Source organism: Pantherophis guttatus, chromosome 2 (assembly GCF_059756535.1).
Source record: "Pantherophis guttatus breed Tessera chromosome 2, ASM5975653v1, whole genome shotgun sequence".
Taxonomy (NCBI): Eukaryota; Metazoa; Chordata; class Lepidosauria; order Squamata; family Colubridae; genus Pantherophis; species Pantherophis guttatus.
In genome coordinates this window covers 220,733,706-220,749,036 of record NC_142064.1, presented here as the reverse complement: position 1 = coordinate 220,749,036, position 15,331 = coordinate 220,733,706, and the positions used below count along the sequence as shown (strand labels likewise).

The 15,331-nt window shown below is 36.1% G+C and overlaps 1 protein-coding gene across 10 annotated transcripts in view; it reads left to right on the top strand.

Moving 5' to 3' along the window:
- Positions 1 to 15,331, top strand: part of ERC2 (ELKS/RAB6-interacting/CAST family member 2) — a 622,345-nt gene that overhangs the window by 288,024 nt on the left and 318,990 nt on the right. The gene's annotated exons all lie outside the window — the stretch shown is intronic.

The window sequence follows — 15,331 nt, the reverse complement described above, 5'->3', positions numbered from 1 at the left end:
TAAAAAGAGGTTCTTTTAAAATCCCACAACTCATATCTTCATTAAATGTACTCTTTCAATTAGTAAAGGAAGTTAAATATCTTCTAGTAGAAGCTCATTACCAGCTAATATAATTGATAAATAAATAACGGAGGAGGAACATAGGAAGCAGATAAATTATTCCTAGGAATTGGAATCCAACCTGCTTCACTATTTCCATTAAAACAGAAGTCAGTATTTTTTCTGGCATTCTGTTCTGCTGGTATCTTTTTTTTTCTAATTTAAGGCTACATTTTTTTAATAGTTTCAAATATTTTTTTTTTGGGCCTTTGGATAAATATGGAACTTTTTTGTATCAACAACCTCTCATATATGTAACTGTTATCATCTGTCTTTATAACTTTTCTCCAAGCTAAACTTGTTTGTTTTTCTCACTGTCCTATAGAATTTGGTTTCTGGTTGTCTTTCTCTGAATGCATTTCAGTTTCTTATTAACAGAGGGACAGAATCAAGATCACATGAAGTGTTAGTACTGCTTTATAATGCCTGGTAAGGCCACACTTGGAATATTATATCCAGTTTTGGTCACCACAATATAAAAAAAAGATGTTGAGATTCTGGAAAGAGAGCAGGGAAGAGCAACTAAGATGATTAGGGGATTGGAGGCTAAAACATCTGAAGAACGGTTGCAGAAATTGGGTGTGTCTAGTTTAATGAAAAGGACTAAGGGTGACATGATAGCAGTGTTCCAATATTTAAGGGATTGCTACAAAGAAAATGGAGTCAAGTTATTCTCCAAAGCACCTGAAGGCAAGAAAAGAAGCAATGGATGGAAACTAATCAAGGAGAGAAGCAACCTAGAACTAAGAAGAAATTTCCTGACAGTTAGAACAATCAATCAGTGGAACATTTTGCCTCCAGAAGTTGTGAATGCTCCAACACTGGGAGTTTTTAAGAAGAGATTGGACAACCATTTGTCTGAAGTGGTATAGAGTTTCCTGCTTGAGCAGGAGGTTGGACTAGAAGACCTCCAAGATCCCTTCCAATTCTGTTATTCTGTTACATTAGAATATCCTATTTACCACCTTCTAAACTGACTCAAATTTCCTGTTAGTCATTCAGTCTTTTTTCCCCCAAATTAATATCCAGACTCATGATAAATATGAGCAAAATAACAAATAATATTTGGATGACTAAAATGTGCAAATAAACATAATAATGTAAATTTATTTGCAACTGAATATGAATATGTGAAAGTGGATTAATTTACTGCTACGGTAGATGGTAGTAATTTTGTAATTTTATTTCTAATTTAGTTTCTGCTGGTCTTTACTTGGAGCAGATGTCTTCTGCTGTTAGAGGGACCCTCACAAAAGAATGCCTTTTAACAAATCATCCAGAGGCTCTTTAATTTTTGGATTGAAATAAAAGAAGTAATATATCTTTTTGCATATGTTCCCCAGGTGCATAATTTTAGTTATCTTGTGTTTTCATTTGCCAGCAGGATTCCAAGTCACATTTATTTAACTTAAGATCTATACATACTATGCATTTGTATGATTGCATAAATATAAAATATTTCAGTGTAAATTAAAACTCAGCCGGTAGCATTCTTACAGATTGCTGATAATCACCTGGGCAAAACTGGTGAATATTACTGTTTGTCTTTTTTAGTGAGACAGGCTTTAGTCATCAGCAAATCATTTTACTATGGCACCATTAGTTTTACCAACAAGAATGGGTAATTAAAGTTTTGAAGTTCAATTTTTTCTATGACATATGTTCATCCATATGTGGATGAACATATAAGCCCCACTAGAACCTTGTGGACTAATATAAAGAACATTTAATGGTATGGAAACATAGAGGTATGGATTAAACTTCTATAGAAATGCATTAATAAATTAGATAAAAATCTGAGAGGAATATTTGTCCCTTAATATTTTCCATGTTTTAATACTAGTCCATTGTCTGATTCTTTGCTTCATCTGGTAACGCTTACAAGTATTAGAAGTTAGCTCTATTTACCTTATAAGTTACTTTCTAGCTTGGAACATGAAAGAGAGCAGTATGGAGACACTTTTTGCAGTGGTTCTTTTATTCTTGAATCTTTATAAGTTGTTGAGAAATCAGACAATGCAAAGGAGAACTGACCCCAGACTAGAATTTGAAATAATTATTTTTTTAAAAAAATCAGCTTGACTTCTGGTTGATGTCATGGCTTCCTCAGACACAGTGAACGGGTTTCCGCATTCATTGTGCTGATTTCTCCCTGTTTGTGGACTCCGAGAGGAGCCAAAGCCACCCTGTAGGGGTGGTGAAGCAAAGAGGGGCACCCTGTGAGGTTGAGGAGAGTCACAGCTCTCCTGTCTCACCTGGGATTTCTTTTCCCTCTCAGCCACAGCAAGAAGAAGAGGCAGCTAAAGATGGCTGCTACAAAGCTGGGGTAACCAATGAACATCTAAGACTGGTGCTGGAGCGAAGTAGGTGAACAGTGACTGGAACTGGGGGAGAGAATTTCCTTTTGCTTTAAATTCAATCCTAAGGAACAATTTAGAACTATTTGCTCACAATTATGTTTAAGCAGTATCTGAGCATTCTGAGGAACTACCAGACCAGAAATGAGGGGTGTAAAAGAGAAAAATAACAAACTTTGAAATATACAGAAAATTGGACTCTCAAATTGGGAAGATGTGGTACTGGGAAGGCATTTTAAAATGCTGGAATCATTTACTTATAAAACTTATCCTGCTTTTATAATTGTTTTACAACTAAAAGATCGCTTGATTAGTGGCAATACTGAAATTTAAGCTGAAAGTGCCACCTGCTGACTATTAAAATATCTATTGGAATTCTTTTAACTACCCTATGACTACTGGAGATCCAAATATGAAAATAAGGAAGCTTTTTTTAACTAAAGGGACCCTTGAATGTTATGCTAGAAGGCTGAACCTATAAAGGGGATATAAAGAGGCTTTGGATAACTTCTGGGATTATCTAAATGGAACTGACTGTTTATCTGTGGGACATAAAGAACTGGGACTAGTGCACTCCCTGAAGGGCAACTTAAGGACTGAAGAAATAGTTCTTGGATTGTTGGACAAAAGTTGATTTTTTTTAAAACTAAAACAAGATGCTTTATGAGGCAGAAATAGGTGGAATTTCAAAGGAAATGGTGTTACTCTTCCAAAACACAAAAGACACCATGGAGAAAGGATTTAAGGAGATTATGGAAAAAATGGAAAATACCATATGAGGCAGGGGTGAAATGCTACCAGTTCGCACCAGTTTGGGGGAACTGGTAGCAGTGGCGGCAGGTGGTTCAGCGAACCGGTAGTGGCAGCAGCGTGAGGCTCCGCCCACCCACCTGGTTTTAACCAGGAAGTAACTTGTTTTTGATCCTCTGCACTTGCACAGAAGGCTTTGCGCATGCGCAGAGGGTCTAAAATCGCACATGAGGCGCATGCACGCGTACTTCCGAACCAGTAGGGAAGGTAAGAAGATTTCACCCCTGATATGAGGGATGATGAGTAAAGAACAAGACACCCAAGAAAGGGAGGAGTCAGAAGAAGAAACCAAAGGAAGAAGAAGAGAAAGAGGAGACAACAATGGAAATAACAGTGATTGATGAATTAAACCAGGGGGAAAATGTATTAAGAGAGTTTGAAGAGATGTTTGAAAGGGAGACAGGGGCCTGGGCAGAAATTTTGGGAACTAGGCAGTGGAAGAGGGTAAAGATTGAACAGCCAAGAAGCAGATTCTGACAGAGATAGAGATCCAGGAAAGGAATTTGGGAGGCAAGTTAAAAAAAAAAAGCATAGCAATTAAAGTATTGAAGCGGGCAAGGGACGATTTTTTCTCTCTGTTGTTTTGATTTGCCTTTCCTTTTCTCTCTCTTTATTTTCTTTCTTTTCTTTTTTTTTACGTAAGTGACATGATTAGAAGTTAGGTAGGATAGAAAGAAAATTTTATTTTTAGTAAAAGTTGATATGATTAAAAGTTAGAATAAGTGATAGAAATAAGAAAAGGGAGAGCATTAGTGTATACTCTTTTATATAATAAAACAAAAGTAATAATAAGAGAAAACATGGAATAATTGAATAATGACAGATTGTAATTTATTATAATTGTGTATCACTATTAGAAATATACGTATAAGTTGATTGACTCTAACAATTATGATTAATTTTATTAGTTGTATTTGTATTAGAATGTTGGACACCCAGATGCCACACTGTTCACGCATTGATTTGATATGTTTATAAAAAATAAAAAAAATAAAAAAACTTTTTTAAAAAATCAGCTCAAAAAATGTTCTGGAATCATTTTTACATTTGGTGTTAATCCTCAGGAAACTATGGGAAATATGCCTCTGCCTAAAATTATCTGTTTGTATCAATGTATTTTATTATTTATGGAAAACATTATGAAAGGATTATCCAAATTTCAGTTCTTTCCTTGTTTGCTTAAAGAACAAGAATGTAAGGGAACACTCTATACTATGTCAAACACTATGATGAGGATGAGGACTGATAAAAGCAAACTCCATTCCTAGGCTTATGATAATGTGTGTCCCAGATGCTGATATCGTGCAGTAGAAAAAGTTTCAGAAAAGTTTCAGCCATTAGGATTATGGGAGATTTTTCTTTTATTCCTTTTAATTAAGAAAGCTGATAAATAACAACTACTTTAGAGTAAGCTGTCACCAGAATATTCAAATTGCCTTTCATTATAATGCTGTCACTACCGATAAGCCAAATAGATACTGGCCTCAGGTCAAAGGTTTTCTATTGGATTAATTTGACAATAGTATTCAGAATACATTGTTTATTTCTGAGCAAATGAAAAACTTTTAAATCAAGCACTATGTTACAACTAGGCCAGTGGTGAAATCTAAATTTTTTTACTACCGGTTCTGTGGGTGTGGTTTGGTGGGCGTGGCAGGGGAAGGATTCTGCAAAATCTCCATTCCCACCCCACTCCAGGGGAAGGATACTGCAAAATCTTCATTCCCACCCCACTCTGGGGCCAGCCAGAGGTGGTATTTGCCGGTTCTCTGAACTGCTCAAAATTTCTGCTACTGGTTCTCCAGAACCTGTATTTTATTTATTTATTTATCTATTTTATTTATCTATTTTTATTTTATCAGGATGCCTTTGGCATCTCTGAGTGGACCAGAACAAACTTGGAAATAAGAATTGTGCTTTGCAGCATGAAATTATTATTTTTAATTAAAGTTTTAATATATATTATTATGATAAGCCTGAAATCCTCCTCTTCCTCCTCCTCCTCTGATGTACTGCTAAATTTTGACTGCTATAGATATATGTGCCCAGAAGTGCCCAAAAAGAGAAAGAGAACGAGAGACAGAAAAATGAATATGCATTATCTGCTCATGTATTAAATGTTAAAGCACATCATTAAAAATCTTTGTTAAGAAAATAGAAGAGCTTAAGTGTACGTGTAAAATGTACGTGTAAAATTAGGTTAGAAGCCTAATTTTATTATTCGTGTGTAGCAAAATTATAGGCTTGATTAAAGAAATCTGTTCTTATAATCCAGCCATTTTTTTCTTCTGCAATGGATTTGATTATATAATTTGGTTTACTGGGGAATGCCAACAATGTGTTTTCTCAGCTTGAATAATCATTGTCTGTCCTTTTTTTAAAAAAGAAAGTGTTTCTTTATCATTTCAAGTGTTTTCTAGTTTCTTTAATTATTTTTTCTGACTTTTAATGAATCAGTATTTTCCATAACAATATTTTATTTATTTATAAAATTTATAGGCCGCCCATCTTATCTCAAGGTAATTTCTATGCAGGCTGAGATGTAAAATATAATAAATATAAAATCAATAGCTATAGTTAGAATTCTCATCTAGGCCAATACTACAAATAAAGATATAACTGACCAAATAGTTTTCCTATCATCCTGTGATGATTTTCTGCCTGTTTTATTTTGAAAAGTAAAACTTAGTGAGATGTTTGAGCCAAGGGAATGTTAAATCCAACTTTGCAACAAGTTTCTGTTTTCATAGGGTTGAGTTTTGTGGCCCTGGCACAAAGAGTGCTATATCAGAATATCTATAGTACACAAAATTATGATATTTAAAGAAAAATAGTTGAAGAATATGGAAAGCTTATAACCATCACATTGAGCAAATCTGCACTGTCGGGTTGCTGCATTGTCTGCAATCATTTTAGGATAGTGGAATAATGGATTATACTGTCCTGTACTCCCCTCTCATTTCAGGTGTGTTTTCTTGCTCCATTTTTCAAAATGCTGTTTTTCGATTTACATGCCATTACACTACATGCCATTAAATCATTGTTGACTCTTAGCAACTACATAGATGGATTTTCTCCATGACGAACTATCCCTAACTTGGTCATTCAGGTCTTCCAATGGTAGATTGGTTGCACCATCTATCCACTTTGCTGTGGGTCATCTTCTCTTTCCTTCTGACTTTCCCAGCATTAGAATCTTCTCCAGACATAATGTGATAATTATCCAGAGATAATTTGGGAATGTGATAACACATAATGTTTCTGGAGTAGGATAATTTGATCCTGGTCATTTGTGCCTAAAATAAGCTCTGGGTGATGATCTATTCTTTGCCCTTGACTACTTCAAATCTGTTTAGAGCCATATGACTGAAGCCACATACAAGCATTTGTAGTATAGACAGACAGACAGACAGACAGACAGACAGACAGACAGAAAGACAGACAGACAGACAGACAGACAGGCATATCCTTTACTTAGACAGGAAAGATCTTTCAGCTTAGTTAATGGTTGCTAAGATCTGTGTTGTCTACTACAGTTACATTTAACTGATCTGCTGCAATCCAGCAGTTGCATAAAAATAACAGAATTAACAGAGTTGGAAGGGACCTTGGAGTCTAACTAGTGGTGGGATTCAAGTAATTTAACAACTGGTTCTCTCTCCTAATGTTTTTTTCTAACAACCACTTTGACAAACTGCTCAGAAAGTTAACAACTGGTTCTCCTGAAGTGGTGCGAACTGGCTGAATCCCACCACTGAGTCTAACCCCCTGCTCAAGGAGGAAATCCTCTACCATTTCAGACAAATGGTTGTCCAATCTCTTCTTAAAAACTTCCAGTGTTGGAGCACCCACAACTTCTGGAGGCAAGGAATTCCACTGATTGATTGTTCTGTCAGGAAATTTCTTCTTAGCTCTAGGTTGCTTCTCTCCTGGATTAGTTTCCATCCATTGCTTCTTGTCCTGCCCTCAGGTGCTTTGGAGAATAGCTTGACTCTCTCTTCTTTGTGGCAGCCCCTGAGATATTGAAACACTGCTATCATGTCTCCCGTAGTCCTTCTTTTCATTTAACTATTTATTTATTTTTATTTTATTTATTTTATAATTGGATATAAAATAAATATTTTATTTATTTTATAATTGGATTTATATACCGCCCTACTCCCGAAGGACTCAGGGCGGTGAACAGCCAAAAGATAAAATACACGTAACACAAACTTTAAAAACCATATAAAAACACATTAAATAATTTATATTAGAGTTATAATATTTCTCTAGTTTATACAATAAAAATCCAACAGGATTGTTTTTCATTACTTGTTTTCTTTCCCCGAGTATCTATGTCCATTTTTTTTTTTTTGTAATGCCAGAAGTGCAGTGTTTCATCACTTCTCCATCACTTGTGGTAAAAGGGTTTCTGTCCCTTTTACTTGAAGACAAAAAAAGTTTTCAATTCTTATCTTAAAAGACCTCAAATGATGTTTCCTTCTTTTATTTCAAGTGGCTGGAGAAACATGAAATGTTTCAGCTCAGGGGAAAAAAAACAATACATCTTAAAAATAATCTTTCAGTTGGATTTCAAACCAAATATATGCTAGGAAACTGTAACAATGAGTGCACTGTTGCAGAACTTTGGTTTAAGATAGCTCTCTCTGGAGACCATAGTTTGAAAGAAATGACTTTTTAACAATCTATTGAACTGGTTGCAGTGTCTGCCAATGTTTGCATTTTGATAGATATAACTCTGTATTTATGTATGTAGGAGGTATTATTGTTGCTGTTTTGGTACCTTCATGTCCGTGATGACTCCTGGAAACTGCCTGGACAAGTCCCTGCAGTTTCTTAACAAGATTCCAGAAATGCTTTGCCATTGCCTGCTTCCTCAGGGTGAGAAAAAGTGACTGGCTCAAGATGACCCAGCTGGCTTTCCTATCTAAGGGAGGACTAGAATTCAGGTTTTTTTATTTCTAGTCTGGTGCCTTAACTATTACTCCAAACTGGCTCTTTTATTTTTACAGGTAGTCCTTGACTATCTGTAAACATTAATCCATTCATTTAGCGATTGTTCAGATTACAGTGGTCCTTTAAAAAATTGATTTATAATTGGCCCTCACTCTTATGACTATTGCATATGGTCACATCAGGGGTGGGTTCTAAAATTTTTTATTACCGGTTCTATGGGTGTGGCTTATTTTGTGGGCATGGTTTGATGGTCACGTGACAATTCTTTAGGATTTAGCAGAGGAACTGGTCTATCAGGCTTTTAACTGCTTGCAGAGCTGAACCTGTCTACCCATTTGTTCTTGGAGTGTCACAGTCTACCTGTTTGTTTTTGGAGCCACTGGTCTCCCCATTTGTTTTTGGAGGCACTGGTCTACCCATTTGTTTTTGGAGGCACCAGTCTACCCATTTGTTTTTAGAGGCACCGGTTTACCCATTTGTTTTTCGAGCGCACTGGTCTACCACCACACTGCCTTTTAACACTGATCAGCTGTAGGGTGGCCCTTTGAAGCCCCACAGCAAGAGTTTAAATAATTTTTTTCCTTCTAGCCGATCAGCTGGGACTTGGAGGCAGCGAATAGATTGGAAGCAGGGCCAAATAAAAGGTAAGAATAACGCAGGGGTGGGGCAGAGGGCCCAGCTCCCGAACAAAGAGAACCGGTTCGGTGACGTCATATTGTCACCGCTACCAGCTCGGCAGAGCCGGGCTGAACAGGGAGGAACCCACCACTGGGTCACATGATCTAAATTTGGGCACTTAGCAGCCAGCATGTAGTAATGATGGCTTCCCAGGGTCATGTGGTCATAATTTGTGACCTTCCCAGCCACTGTCCAACAAGCAAAGTCAATGGGAGAAGCTGGATTTGCTTAACGACTGCAATGATTCACTTAACAACTGTAGCATAAAAGATCACAAAATCAGGCATGACCACTTAACTGCCTTGCGTAGCAATGGAAATTCCGGTCCCAATAGTGATTGTAAATTGAAACTACCTACTTATACAATTTTGTATGTACAGTATGTACATAGCATATGTCCTACACATAGAAAGGAGAACTATGACATCTCTGCACAGGAAGACCCAGTCACAGAAAAGAAAGCAATTGTTCTGTTAATTTTCTAGAACAAAAATTTGGGAGAGCAATGTCCAGTGGGAGGATAAAGTACCCTGCAATTTGGACTAAATAATTTACAAACTGTTGCCAATATATTCCCAATCCAGACATGTTCCTATTTCTGTTCTGTGAAAAGCATTAGTTTGCCTCCCAAATTATTTTTTAATTAATTTAATTAATATTAGTGTAGGGGTAGGGGTGTCTTACAGATCAGTGTGATTCTTTAACAGGTCCAGAATATATATAAAATGCAATAGCTTTTTATGTTGTTCCCACCTCCTTATTTTATATTAGTGTATCATTTGTACTTTTTAATGTAAAAACTTCAACAAAGAGCTATTAACTTCATAGGGAGCAACAAGAGGTTTGCAAGTATTGTTGCCTGCTTTTCAAATTGCTCTGAAGAATTCCAAGGATTGGAAGCTGGCTTTTATTTCTGCTGGGCCTATTGGAGTAATTTCCTCTTAAAAGCAGACAATAATCTGTGTATTTTTTCATGTTAGTCCTTCTATGCAATTTACAGTGCTATAAAATGAAATAAAGAAAGTGACCCAGATGGCTGATTAAAGGTTTTAGTTTTGTTGCTGGATGAGTAACAAGTAGTCTTAGTATTTTTGCTATTATTTATGACAGAAAACCAGACCCTCCTAAGCAGATAAGGATCCTCCTCCCACGAAGGGACTTTGTTTCTGGAGAATTAAACATGATGAGTCTCTTAATTGTAGCTCTGGTCTTTTGAAGACTTTGTTCTGTAAGATGTTAGAGCAGCCCAATAAACTGTAACAGTGAGCCAAATAAGATAGTAACCTGCCCTTTGCAAACATGGGTTTAAGTTTTGACATAAAATTTAGAGTCCTGAACAATTGCTTAGATGCAGGTGGTAAAGCTAAGATGATGCAGTAATAGGACTGCAGAGTTTCTAGAGCTATTTGTCAACTCAAGAAACTCATTGTCTCTGCAAAACTCTAGTTCAGATTTGTGTATACCGTAATTAAAGACAGGCTCTGCTCTAAGGATTGCTTGTGGGTCCTTTATCCATCCCATCTTGTTGGCAGAAAGAAAGAGAGAAAACAATTCATATATTTCGTAGCACACCCCAAATGTGAGGGCTCCCCCATCAATATAATCATATTTCAGTTTTAGTTATATTTGTCAATATCAATTTAATGTATTGTTTAGTGTTTATATTTTTGTTTGCGGCTTGTACTAATTAATTGATATAGAAATATAATAACTATAACTGGGCAAAAATTATCAAGATTGTAATTTTCTGTACATAGTTGATGAAAAATTAACAATAAAAAAACAAAATGGAAAGGAATGGAATGGAATGGAGTAGAATAGAATAGAATAGAATAGAATAGAATAGAATAGAATAGAATAGAATAGCAGAATTGAAAGGGACTTTGGAGATCTTCTAGTCCAACCCCCTACTCAGGCAGGTAACCTTATACCTTTTCAGACAAATGGTTGTCCAATCTCTTCTTAAAAACTCCCAGTATTGGAGCATTCATAACTTCTGGAGGCAAGTTGTTCCACTGATTAATTGTTCTAACTGTCAGGAAATTGCTTCTCTCCTTGATTAGTTTCCATCCATTGCTTCTTGTCCTGTCCTCATGTACTTTGGAGAATAATTGGACTCCCTCCTCTTTGTGGCAACCCCTGAAATATCCTTTCTCCTGAGATATGAAATTGTTAGTGGGATTTCTTTTTCTGTTTTTGTTTATTGTGTACTGTTCAGATTCCTAGTGATTCAGAAAGTATACAAAAACTGAAAGCTAAATAAATAAATAAACGAATAAGTTGCTGGTTTAGAAATTAAACTTAGAACACATGAATCCATAGCTTAAATGTACTTCAACATACACAAATGTGACCATGATGTTTGGCTGGCTATATTTTCATTGTGTTTATATGTTCCAAATAATTTTCCACTTGGGGAATATAACAAATTCATTCATTATTTGTACCCATGCACCATATATCCACCAGAACTAGACTGGGGCAGATTGAACAGAATGCCTTCATAATCAAGTGGAAATCCATTCTTATAACAGTCCTCCATATGAGCTTCCTGCAGCTCTGGAAATCTGCTCTGGGGGTTTCAGAAATCACTTTCCTTCATTCCCAAATGTGAAGTAACTTTGAGTCATAGAAATACATAGCTTCCCATGGTCTCAAATAGAAAATAAATAGGCAACCATGCTCATTAACTCCATAATTGTCTACTATGGAATAAGGGTCTACTTTCTATCATATAGAAAAGGCAGTGTGTTACCCAATATTGATGCTGTCCATGTTGTTTCCCTATTTAGTTTGATTGGCTTTAATTGAGAATTTTCCCTGATGACTCTCCCTTAATCAGAAGGGAAACATCTTGCTGTAATATAAATGGAAATCATCAAGATGCAATTGCTATTTAGTAGGAAGGCCATCAGAACATACAATGGGCCTACCTTTTCTATGATACCCTGGGCAGCAATTTGTTAAGCTATCAGAGAATCTGATATGGATGAAGTGATGCATTAAGAATGCTGTTTTCACAAGTGGGAGTTTCAGACAGGAAGGGAGAAGTTATAGCATCACTGAAAAGAAAACAACAGTTACTAAAATGGATAAAGAACTAAAGAAGTATAATAGGCCATCTTTCTGGAGAAGAGGACTATGAAACTAAAACAATCACAAGAGTGCTATGTGATTTCCCCATTGTTTCCTTTTCTGAAACCCACCATCCCATCCCTCTTTCTGAGCAAACTGTTAAGATTTAATGTGTCCTGCTCCAGTACTACTGCACATAGCATTGTCAAACAAGATTACATGTCAGAACTCCATTGTACTTTGAGAGCAATGAACTTGGCTCCTCTTCTGTTGTTTCAAAGCACTTCATTGCATCGAAGCATTCAATTTGTGAAAGATCAAAGGTAGAGTCAAATAAAGACAAAATGGTATTCATTAGCTAAGGGATATAAATAAGTTTAAAAATGCTAAGAGTGAAAGAAAGAGGGAAACTTAAGTAGACAGAATATATAAACACAGAATAGATAAGCTAACAAACAAAGAAATATTTGGGATTTAAAAATTAACTTCTTTCCCAAGTGTTATATTGGAATAGATTAAATAACTTGCTTAAATTGCATTTATTTCAGTAATCTTATGTCAGTATCTATTGTTGGTAGGGAAGGGGAAGACATTTGTTAAAATGTAGTGTAATGTGATTGTTCAACATATTGGGTACATCATCCTCATCCATCAAATTGTTCTTTTAAGATGCAATGCAGAGGAAGGGCCACTTGGTCTCCTACTTTCCAACTTCATTCTTCTGTTGTTATGTTACAAACAAGAGTTAGGGCTAGAATAAGTAGAAGACACTCCCCTAGGAACTACCTGTGTTCATTACCCACATGCTCTGGAAAGCTCTGTGCCTTTTGATAAGAAAAATGGATAATGTTAGTTCTTGCCTTTTGTTTGCAAATGTATCTCTCCCTACTTAAAAAGTTAAAGCTGGCTCTACTTTATATGTCATGTTGGGGTTCTTCAATACCAGTGCATTCCTGAACTTGGGCTATCTGCATCCTAGACTGCATGCTATTATGGAATAGAGTGAACAGACACCATGCTTATAAGCTGTCCCAGGTACATGTGACCTGTCAAATCTATTACTCTGCTGCATGTCCCTGAATAATTCATATCTCAGCTAATAAATAAAATATACAAATCCAGAATTATGAGCCACCTCTGAGTATAAATATATAGCTATTCTTGTGATACTAAGCAAAATATCTGAAATTGTGTGTCCTATTCCGCCCCCTTCTCTCTCACACACACATATGCTACGGGTGTTAGAAGTATTTATTGAGGCTTACAAGCCCTGAAAAGTCTTCCCCAGAAATTTCTCATGCCCACATCACACCGCCCCCAAGGTTCAATAGGCTATTCGATGAAAATCCCATGCCAGTCCAGAGAGCAAAGGCAAGCCCACAAGCCAAAGACAAGTCCAGGGTTCAAGAGGCACAATCCAAAGTTCGAGATACAGAATCCAGCAATTAATGCAAGAATTACAGTGGCTAAAGAATACACAGCAAGCAAATGGACATGTTCCCAGCATCGTTTTAGTCCAAACGCTGAGCTAAATAGCTGCTCCCCAGTGCAGTCCATGAAGAGGGGCAAGGCTGCTGCCTTGCAAGTAATATGGCTTCCTTTGTTGTACCTGCCTCCTCTCAACCCTGTGAATTCTCGAATTGGGAGGGGAGAGACAGTTCTTCCTCATCTCCATTGGCCAGTTGTAACTGTGTGCCCCTCCTCCTGAAACCTCTGGCTTCCCAGCTGCAGCTGTGCCTCTTCTGTTCCTAGTTCAACTGGCTGCTTGTCCATTCACTTCTGCTGTAAACACTCTGCTGGGCTATGCATCGCCTGGCTCAGAGCTCCCAGCCACCTCTGGATGTTCATCTACATGCCTCCCAATGTCCATGAGCCAAGCTCTCCCTTGCCGAAGTAGCATCCAGAGAAGCATCTGGGGAAGCAACCAGGGAAGCCATCACATGGTATATGATTTAGACTTTTATAGGTGATGAATCCATGAAAAAATAACAATTAAAATATGATTTAATCAAGTTACTGTAAATTATTAAATAGTTTTGTATCTTTGTAAGTTGAGTGGCATATATATTTATTTACTTACTTATTTAAATTGTATCTTCTTACATCAAATTGTACCTGCATGTTATCTCTTTGTTCAGGGCAAAATAAATTGATAAAATAACTCTTCCTATTGGGTGTACCATTGGAGGACCTAAAGGTTGGAGTCCTGGGGAAAAATTGTCCTGGAGAAAAATCTACCTGTGTGATTGCTCTGACTTGATAGCACATAATCAGTCAATCAATCCAATCCTTTCATGGAAGCATACCATGAGCTGAGACTAATAGGTTTTCTGAATAATATAAATAATAAGTTTTTAAGAGAAGAGTTCAGTGGGAACTCTTTTTAGAGTAATTTGGAGAACAATGTCACAAAATGGTTAAAAACACATTTTTTAAAAAAAATATAACTTAATTGAACAGCTTTAAAAAACTTCAGTTGTAGATGAAGTAAAACAGGAATAATAAAAGGAGGAGACTTTCTTTAAAAAAAATACTCAAAGAACAATTAATATTGTTATTGTGCAAATTATACAAAATGTTTTTGGATCTCCTTCCCATTTTCTATATTTTTTCCACTGGATATAGAAAACATGACATTCTTTCTACATTATAACTATATGAATCATATTTCATCATATTAACTACAAAACTGGTTGTAGACTGGAAAATGGTAGTTACTTTCCTATGCTAAGTAGACTTAATATTTATTTTTCAGGATTGTTCTTGATTGTTGTTGTTGTTTTTAGCCTAGAACCATTGGGGAGCTTTCTCTTGAAAATAGCATTTGCTTTTCCACTACCAGTATAATTTATACTATTATTTTGCAATAAATATCTAAGGACATAGCATTTTACTTACTAAATATTCACAAGGAAATAAAATATTTAAAAATAAAACATACAATCATACATAATGCCTCCACCTCATCAAATGCTTTAAAAACTTTGCGTGATCATATGGACATTAGAAAATATCCTTTCCTTTTGCCAAAAAAGATTAGTGTGCAAATCTCTTTTGGAATTTGCACATGACTATTATTATATAGATAAAACGAAAGAAATTCCTCAGAATCGTGAGAGAGTCAAATAAATTAATATCTAAGAACTCAAGCAGATAACAGTTATGTTCTCACATTTCTTCTGCAGCCTTTCATAGTAATTAGTCAGTCATAAAATAATGCTAAATAATGGCTTATCATCGTTGAGAAGTTTTAATTGGTCATATGTGGGCTTTTCTGGATGCAGAGACATGATTTTTAAGTTGTGATGGACTAATTTTGTTTCTGAAAGTAACGTTGGAATGTAGTTTTGAAT